Raw genomic sequence first — 10,113 nt, 5'->3', positions numbered from 1 at the left:
ACGTTATTTCAATAATGTTCGCCCACGGATGCGATGGTGAGTCGCCTAATAACCATTTGTTCCTTTTCAGAAATTCGCCCTAGCGCCAGCAAAGTGAACAATCTCATCGTTCCAATGGATCACTTGAGTATACCGTCTCATTAATGCTTATTCCTTTACTGCATCAGTAATCATTATTTGCCGAAAAGACATTAGAATTACCGCAATAAAATGGTCTTGTAACACTTCGTTTCGTCGATTACCATCGTATTCATTACTGTACATCATTTGATGGAGGCCTAAAGGTAAATTGATCTTGAAGAAAATATTTTAGCATTCGTACGACAATCGGAAGATTCAAATGTAACGAGTTTTCTTTGGTTGAAAAGATCTAGATTGAATTAACACCTAAGATGTAAGGTACCTTCTTGAGGACTGATTTTACATTCTTAGTGTTTCAGTCCTTAGTCCACAACACAGTCTCATTAGGAGATGGTAGCGGTATCTTCCATTGAAAACGTCGTTTTTAATTTTTAATTTATAAAAGTCTAATACATTTCACAGATAATAACGAATGGTCAATGGGTATTGCGATTTGTCTGCTTAGAAGAAACCTAAGTAACAGAACCCATTCCAGGATTTGCTCAGCTAATTAACTCACCATTATAAGCACAAATATCGTTGAGAACAGGGGCGGCTCGTGCATAGGCACTGCGGAACTACAGCATCCCCAATTTTTCCCGATATATAAATATATTTATTAATTTATTTATATTTGCTTGTAATATTTAATTTTATCATCAACAATCCTATACAATTCTCTTATTTTGTATAAAAAATAATAAAAATTCCTCTTGTAGCACTTAGGAGGGCGAAGGACGCTAGCAGCTGTGTTTACCACAGTGTCATATTGCTACGCGCTCAAGCATATGCACACCATAGTGAGATGCGAGCTACTAGCGTAATGCGGCACTGTCCTTCGCGCAGTTCCACTGTTGTTTCTATGCAGTTTGCGCCAGTAGTAGAGTGTTTGTAGTGCTTAACGTGTTTAATCCGTCTATTTAAATATTTGGACATTACAATTAAAGACATAACATTTGTTATCGTAATTTTTAAGTAATTTTAAATTATACTAAACTGTGTAATTTTATCAATAATTAACAAGATTTTTTCTTGTTTGATTTAATTTTTTTTACCATAATTTTGATATTTTATCCAAACATGTATACACTGTACTTACAGTGTGTATGTATATTTCGAAAGTTGCAGCACCCCCACGATTTTAAGCCACGAGCCACCACTGGTGGAGAATATAGTTTAAATACATGGTAAGGATACGTATTCTATCGAACATATGAATACACGTCCCCAATGAATCCTACGATTTATTCCATCACTTGTATGTGAGAAATTTAAGTGATCTACGATCTTCCACCCACCACAGTTTATTTCGTAAAGCTTTACAGTACATTTTCTTTAAGTTTCGCTTGTCAAATATGCTTCGTATAATCTAACATCATCTGCTTATATAGTTCTTTCCCATATCACCAGCGTCCATTAAACATAATACAAGAAAACGTATAACAGGGCATATTTTTCTTTTGCCCTGCTTATCGTATGAAGAATCTAACGCAAGTGTATTAGGGATTCCTTCCAAAAGGAATATATAAGAAAGTATAAAGCACTCAGTGCAGATATCTTTCTCTTTTTCAGGGAGGACTGGGAGTTTACAGGAAAGCAAAATTCACCAATGTAAGCACTTAGCCAGTAAACAACATTCCCAAGAAAAACTATGAAATATAAAATCTACGACTGGTAAAAATATGTTTTTCTGTAAATTCTTATGTTTTGCAATAAAAGTTGGATGAAACAGACAGCTGTTAAGCCATATTTATATTTCTAGTTAAGATCGTATAATTTCAATAATAATATCAAGCACTAATGAATTGTGAACATTCGATCTTTACATAATGACATTGGAAGAATATGACAAGTGATACACAGCTGTTGATGCAGCTGATATGCAGTACTTGGAGAATGATTTGAATAGACTGGAATTGAAAATGGCTACCAGTTCAACGTTAATAAGTGTCAAGTCATGCACTTTGGTGTGTGATCAGTCTGCTGATCTCACTCTGATCAGTTTCTTCTAGCATAATCCCACCAATGTCGTATTATATTGGTATGATTATGCTAGAAGAAACCGATCAGGTTATGGATCTTGAAGTGTTAGTCGATAGCAAGTAGACGTTGAGGGGATATGTAGCAAAGACTGCAAATACAACTCAAAAGATAATTGCAATGCTGAAACGAACTGTAAAGATAAGGAAGTCATTTTGCATCTGTGTAAGGCCTTGATAAGACCTCACTTGGATTATTGTGCGCAGGTCTGGTCTCCTGGAGAATTTGTGGACTTCAGACAGTAGCAAATCGGATAAAGAGACAAATAATATGATTCAGAGCTGATAACCTCTGAAAGGGGCCATACAAGACACCTAGATTTTTTTTTTCCTTTTATAAAGAGCAGAGGACGAGAAGATATTCACTGAAGCTGAGAATGAATGCAGTCAAGAAAAGGGTGAGAGCTAGATTTTCTCTCATAGAGTGGTTCTTGATTGGAACGGATGCTCATTGGAGTAATGAGCGCAAATAGTTTGAACGGATTCAAGAAAAGGTACGACAACTGGTGCGAATGACACATAACCTCCCTCGATGAGTCTCCGACTCCTTAAATGTCTCTCTTAATAATAATAATAATAATAATAATAATAATAATAATAATAATAATAATGAATTCCTAAAGTCATAGAAAGGAAAGCTATTGAAGAGATGTAGTTCGCTTCTTGCCCTTCTTGATCAAACCGAATGAAAGCTCAAAGACAAATCAAGCTGTAGTCACAGTTATTATTATTATTTTGACACCTGCAGGGAGTCCAAAGACTCAATAAGGGAGGGTACTGCAATACAACTCTATCTCCACCACTCAATCTACCAACTGACCGCAACTACACCAACGCCATCTACTGCTGGCCACCACCACTAATATTTCCAGAAACAATCACAAACATCCATGCCCACGGCGGGATTCGAACCTGCAGCCTTTTGGGTGGAGAGCGGATACGCTAACCACTCAAGTTATTCGAGCCGTTGCAATACAAGTTATACAAAGTATTGCTTATATTGCAATTGCTAATATTTTCCTACCTCAAAAGCAACACACTGTAAGTTCTACCTTATATCGCTTCAATAAACAATGTTGGAATTACACTTCCAAACAAAAGTTTCATAACGATCCTGAACAATTCCGTTTTGTAAGTAGCTATCAATATCTGTCCATTTTTGACAAATAGTATTCCTAAGTAATCGAGATGAAGTAACTGCAGTGAAACTGTCTTGAAGAAGAATAATCGACATCCAATTTTTTATGCTAAATGCAGAGACTTCGTGAAAATCTTCGAAAGAAGATATCCTTAATGGAATTTTATCCGTCTGTCATCGTATCAGTTTCCATAATCTATATTCAGAAGTTGATTTCTATATATTTTCTGTGATGAATGATTTCAGAACGCCCTGTCAACGTTACTGCTGCCGTCTTTGCTGAAAACAGAATACTACTGTAGATCTGTGAAACGCGACCTCACCGTATGTAACAATTACGTCATCTGGCACGTCATGTTACCTTAGAACACTATCCAAGGAGATTTCTTTGTGCTCTTCTAGTTATAGCTTGTTTTACGTAAAAAGTGGCGTGTGTTCTTGTTGATGAAGAGGGCACGCGAACAGGTTTTGTGCATAAAATGCTCCTTTTGAAGATAGATGGACAGCCAGTCCTTTAAGCCTTCACTGATAGTGAGCCCAAGCTATCAATGAAGTAAGACTTTCAGGGGAGGGAGAAGAGAGAGAGAGAGAGAGAGAGAGAGAGAGAGAGATAACTGCTGACATTTCTATGCTCTAAGCTTTAACAACCGTATTGTTGTTTAAACTAGTATGGCTTCTACGCATTTTTTCATTTTTTTTTTTTTTTTGAGTTAAAAACTCGAGTTTCTAGGACCAAAAAGAAACCCATTTGCCATGCCAAATATCAATTTACTCAGAATCTAGCTAAAGAAAATTCAGGAAAAGTGTTTCTCTAGTCGGCGAATGCAATCAAACCAACAATGATCTTCTTTGAGCCATCTTCCAATGGCTCAAATGCCCCGCTATTTTCACATAGCTACCAATCACGTGATATCTCTTTGTTAAATAATACCCGAAGGATATATTCAATTTAAATGTTAGGTTTTAAGAACAAAAAACGTAAAATAAACTGTATATTTTTCATTTATGTGTCTGTATATATATCTGTTAAAGTATTTAGTATAATAATATTACAGGGACACATAAGACTTAAAAACAAGAAACTGTATTATAGTCCGTTCTAGTGATCTAAAAGTTGTCTTTTTCTACCAAGAGAGCATAAAATTATTTAAAATAAAAAAGTTAATAATTATTAAATTAAAGAATTGATTCTGTATGTTAGTCAAGTAGATAATAAATCTTTAATTTATTAACACTAGTGGTCTAAGTAAAAGGTCATAATATGAAAAGTTATTAATTATATTTTAATTATGAAAAATAAGAAATTATCTTATACCTTCAACTATATGCATAGTACAAGAATGTTCAAGGACAGAAGTGTATACATATGATTATAATTGTATATTTTTGTACAAATATATGTACTGTTATAGACTGTATTTTGGTGTTCAATACCAAACAGATACACTGGTAGGGCTCACAGTCAGGGATGAGGGAGGGGGTCTATTGTTGCGTTGCATTCAGTTGTGATCATGCGTTTAGTTGCTGTCAGACATTCTTCAAAGGTCCAAAGTCACTGTAGAGTATTTCAACTGAGATGCTCGTAAGGGCCTTCTTTTTTTCTTTTCAACTCTGACAAAACAAACTTGCTTTGCCGACAGGCATCTCGTTAATTGATTACAATGTTACAAACACAAAACAGCTAGAAGTCTGACGTCTCTTCGTGCTTAGTGAAAGAACCCTTCTGTCTGTGAATAACAAAAATACGCTTCCTGTCCTGAAATCTTCCCGCTTTTATTCTCCCCGGACATCTTTTCCTCCCTCTTTGTTATCGGTTGTTGTTTTCTTGCGATCGATATCTAATCTTGTCTCTTGAATTGGCCTTCTAAGATAAACCAGCATTCCAAATTACGGAAATCCAGTAAATAGCCAAACGAAGTCAGCACATTTGATTCTATGGGTTTCTTTCCAAAACGTATACTTAGTTTATCCTACTGTTAAAATAGTTTACGAAACTTAAGAATATTTCTCGGTTATGTATGTGGCAGACTCAATATACGTGATTCTGCCATAGTATGGTTTCACATTTTTTAAGAAACTATTAATTTATCCCTCTTTTTATTCTATTTTAATAGAATGCTGGTTGCGTAGGAGAGTGTCTAATGTACTTTCAATGTTTTAATATGTTTTGACAGCTTACCGGCTTACCATCCCGGAACTCGGGGGATTGGGCGCCGTAGGCGGAGACCCCCCTAGATGAGACCTCAATAAAGGTCGAAACCGGTCTGGGTAGTGCCCCCCCCCCTGCCTTTAATGCACAGCATCATACATCTCCTAAAGGAGATGGGCTTTGCATTAAGAGTAAATATTAAGAATAGTGATCAGAGCTTATTCCACCTTTACCACGAGTTGCCTAGACTTGTACTACTTTACGGGTCACTTAGACTTGCATTATGTGCAGGCGCACACTTGACTTAATAATATAATTGTCTGTTTGCTTACTTGGGAAATGGAGTAAAACCAGGTTTAAAATTTAAAATAGCTTGGCATCTTTAACATATGTTATACCCAAGGTAAAAAACTTCCTACATAGTTCGGGTGTTTTCATATTTTACAATGCTTACTATACGAAAAATTGCAAATCCACCAATTTTAAAATACTTATAAGAACTTTTAATTTTTTTTTATCATGGACCTAACAGTAATCCCTCATCGTAATAGCATTTGATTTTTCACGGTATCTTGTGGAACCATCCACCTTGTTCCCCATTTTCTGCACCAAACTTTTCAAAAAAGAAATCCACATTAGAAAGAAGATGCATCTTCATTGACACATTTTGAATCCCACCCTGTCATTCTTGAGATACTTTAAGAACTAGTTCATTGACTTATTTTTAAATTTATTATTACGACCCAATCCTTTCCAAGCACATTGATTTTTTTAAAGTTGTGCTTCGGAAATTTTTGTAATGTGACAGTTAAATACTACAATACTATTGCATTGGACTATATATATATATATAGGGAAACCTCGCTTAACGCGATTAATTAATCCATCAATTAATGCGCGCTAAAGGATAAAAAATTCGCGTAACCGAAAAAAATCGCGTTAACTGATTAATCACTCGCTTAAAGCGGGAAATAGTACCATTTCACTCAATCGCGCTAACTGATTATCGCACATATTGAATTCGTGTTATGCGAGGTTATTACACAGGTTTCTTGCATACATCGACGGCAATACGAGAGAAGCGACCAACTCAGCAAGTTGTATTGATCATATTTTCATAAGAAACAAAATGGCCTATGAAATATCTTCCGCAATCTATTTTAGCAAAATATCAGATCATCACTCTGTACTGTTGAATTTGTCATTACCTAACAGTGTTGATATGCGCTGTGCAGGTAGTCATGAAGAATTAGAATAAATTTGAGAATTAAATAAAAAAATGTCAACTGCCTCAAAATGATCTCTTATATTCAAATCAGTTATATGAAAAATTTATCAAAATGATTACATATGCAGACAGCCAATCGCAATAGCACAAAAGAGTTACTGTGAAAAAGAATGTTCACACACACTAGATAACAAATGAACTAAAAAATATAAGGACCGAAGAAAAGCATAGGAAGATTCCCTAAAATCTAATGTTTGAACATGACTATAAAAATTTCACTAAACACTTAAAAACAAAGCACGCAAAAGAATATTATCTCTTAACGAAATTTCTTTCTTGTAGGGATGACAAAAAAGTAAACAATGGGGGTTAGTTAACATGATATTTGGTAATACGAAGCAGAAAATGGGCGAATTCCCATAGAGCAGTGACGTCACCGTTGTACTTAATACAATGAACAACCACTTTATAAACTATGGTAGTTGTGATTTTGATCCTACAGAGAGGATAAAGTACGGATTAAGAATTCCGTGTATCTATACACAGCAAATGAAGATGAAGTTAAGAGTGTAGTAAGCAGATTATACAAGGGGGGGGGGGGGTGATTCCGGTATTTAATGAATAAACTTCAGTTATATTCCGCTATGTTTCTTGATGTAAAAACAACAGAAAATGTGATAGTAATACTTGAGTTGTATATTTGTAAATATCATGTATATGTGATGAGAATAATAAACTTTTTCATTCTCAAAAAAAAAAAAAAAAAAAATTAAAGAAAAAGAAAAAAAAAAGGAAAATGTGGACGAAAAAGAAAAACTGCACTTACTAGTTAGGAAAAGCAAAATGAGTCCAAGATTGCCTGCTGTAGACTTAAACAGAGACTTGGCAGCTAGTGGGATTAATGTTTCTGACATGACAGTCCGTCGAAAAATGTTGGAAGCAGGAAGGACCCCCTTAGACCAAAAAATAAACAACAGTTGACGAAGACTATGTAGAAAACGAGGCTCCAGTGGAAAAAAGTGTACTAAGATTGAACTGTTGTGAAGTGGAAGAATGTCATATTCGCGTATGAGAGTCATTTCTTTGTCCAAGAAGGGTGAGTACCCTATGCTCTCAAATCAGCAGCTCAGAAGACTTCTCACGTCCACCTTCAACAAGCTCCTAAACTCGCAACTAAAAAGATGTTCTGGGGTTGTTTCATACATGACGGTCCAGGATCTTATTTATGTCTGTTCACAGTAGGATGAAAAGTGATGATCAAAACATAAAAATATTGGAGAAAAGAGTGGTCCCATAGATCCAGAGAAGTTCTATGGGACCACTCTTTTCTGTGTTTCGAATTCAGTTTCCAACAGAATTCGCTTCATTTGCTTCAAAAAAAGTGAAAGGGTTCCTCAGAAATCACAATATGCAATTGCTTCAGGGGCCAGGTAATTCTCTTGACATTAACCCAATAAACATTTTGCAAAAAAAGAGACTCGCAAAATTAAACTGTCATAATTTAATACAGTCCATTATAAAAGTATGGTTTCGAGATTCAGAAATAAGAAAAATGTGTTCTACGTTAGTAGAGTCCATTCTTAAGCGAATTATTGACCTTCTTAGGAACAGAGGAATATATATCAATTATTAAGTAAAGTTGGAGTTTAATTTTTGTACTTATATTCTTGCGAAATCAAAATTTTTCTTTAAAATGTGAGTGTTGCGATTCATTTGTTCGCTACACTCCAGAAACTTCACCGGATAATATTTCACTTATTTTTATTTGTATTTGTATTGCTCAATCTGATTTCACATCATCCTGAGTCAATAATACCCCATCTAGTGTTTTCTTGACAACGATTCCTCTTCTCTACCGTAATTAGTGATTGTTTTCTTGTTGTCATTTTTATGTTTAATGATCTAAAAGCTCTAAAACTAGGATTGCTCTCCGGCTTACTTAATAATATTTTTATTGATGTCGTGTTCAATGGTGAAGAAGTACGCTTTTCTTATTATTCTCCTAAAATTTCCAAAATCATTAAGATATTTGACAGCGCTGGTGATGTAAAACTTTGCAGATAATCATGTTACCATACATAATGCTGTTCTTGTTAAAATCAACCACAAAAATTACACCATTAGCAGAAGCAATGTTTACGTAACAGAATGATGGAGGCTTTTATTTTGTTTTCTTTATACATCGTCTCTAGAGATATGAAGCATTGTTAAGGAATATGCAGAGTGTATCTCAGCTTGCCACTCTACTTAAATTGCATATTATAGTAATAGATGCATCACTGTTTGACTCTGTCCAACTCTCTGTTGGACCAAATATTCATCGTTTCAATATTTCTTCATTGAGATTTCGTGACATTCCTTTCTGCAAGCATACCAAATTGTATCTATTCAAAAAAAATAAAAAATAAAAAAACTGTTTTAATGTTTACTTCTTGTCACTAATGTTCATATCCAAATGAGCCTATAAATTCTCTGAACCATCTATAGTCACGTGATACTTTCAACTTTTCGTGAAGGAATCAAATTGCAGACTTGTATATCTTGTAATGTCTCAAAGATTTAAAGATTTCGCTCGAGGAAGAATTATTGGATTGCTTGAAGAAGGCTTCATAATTACTAATATTACCAGAGAGTTTGGAATCCCACATAGCGTTGTATCCAGGCTCTAGGCAACGTTTCAAATCAATGGAATGTGTTCCTGACGTTTCATAAGAGGTCGTCCTCGCTCTAGCATGAAGACAGAGTTTTGGTTATAACAGCAAAACGTAATTGACGTATCACGACAGGTCAGCTTACAAGTCGGCTCCATTCAAACACAGGTACGGGAATATCTCGACAAATTATGGCAAGACCTCTGCAAGTAGGGCTATATACCGAGGATTGTTTAGTCTGCGTCCCTTTATCAATAGCTCATCGTAGAGCACGTTTTCAGTGGTGTTGTATTCGTAAAAATTGGAGAAGACGAGAAGACATCAAAGGGCTCATGTATTCTTTACAGATGAGAGTCGATTTAGTCTTTCCTCCGATTCTAGACGACACTTGATCTGGCATGAAAGTGGTACTGCTTAGCATTGCGAGAATGTTCTTGAAAGGGATAGTTACGGTGGTGCTGGCATCATGGTGTCTGGAGGCATTATGCTTCATGGACGCACCGAGCTGCAAGTGCTGGAAAAAAAGGACTATGACTGGTGAAGATATTGTAAAGAAGTTCTTCAACATCGCATTCGATTGTTCCGTGGTGCTATAGGCGAAGAATTCATTTTTATGGATGAAAATGCCACACCACATCTTACACGAGCAATGGAGTTACTTCTGGAGACCGAGGATATTAATCGAATCGAGTAGTCAGCACGCTTCCCAGATCTCAACCCCATAGAACACGTTTAGGACGCAATAGGAAGATGCATTGCTGCTCGAAACCCCCACCCTCAGAAAACAG

The sequence above is a fragment of the Typopeltis vanoorti genome, chromosome 19, assembly GCF_054136105.1.
Source record: "Typopeltis vanoorti isolate ZY-2024b chromosome 19, IOZ_Tvanoo_1.0, whole genome shotgun sequence".
Lineage (NCBI taxonomy): Eukaryota > Metazoa > Arthropoda > Arachnida > Uropygi > Thelyphonidae > Typopeltis > Typopeltis vanoorti.
This window is presented reverse-complemented; position numbering follows the sequence as displayed.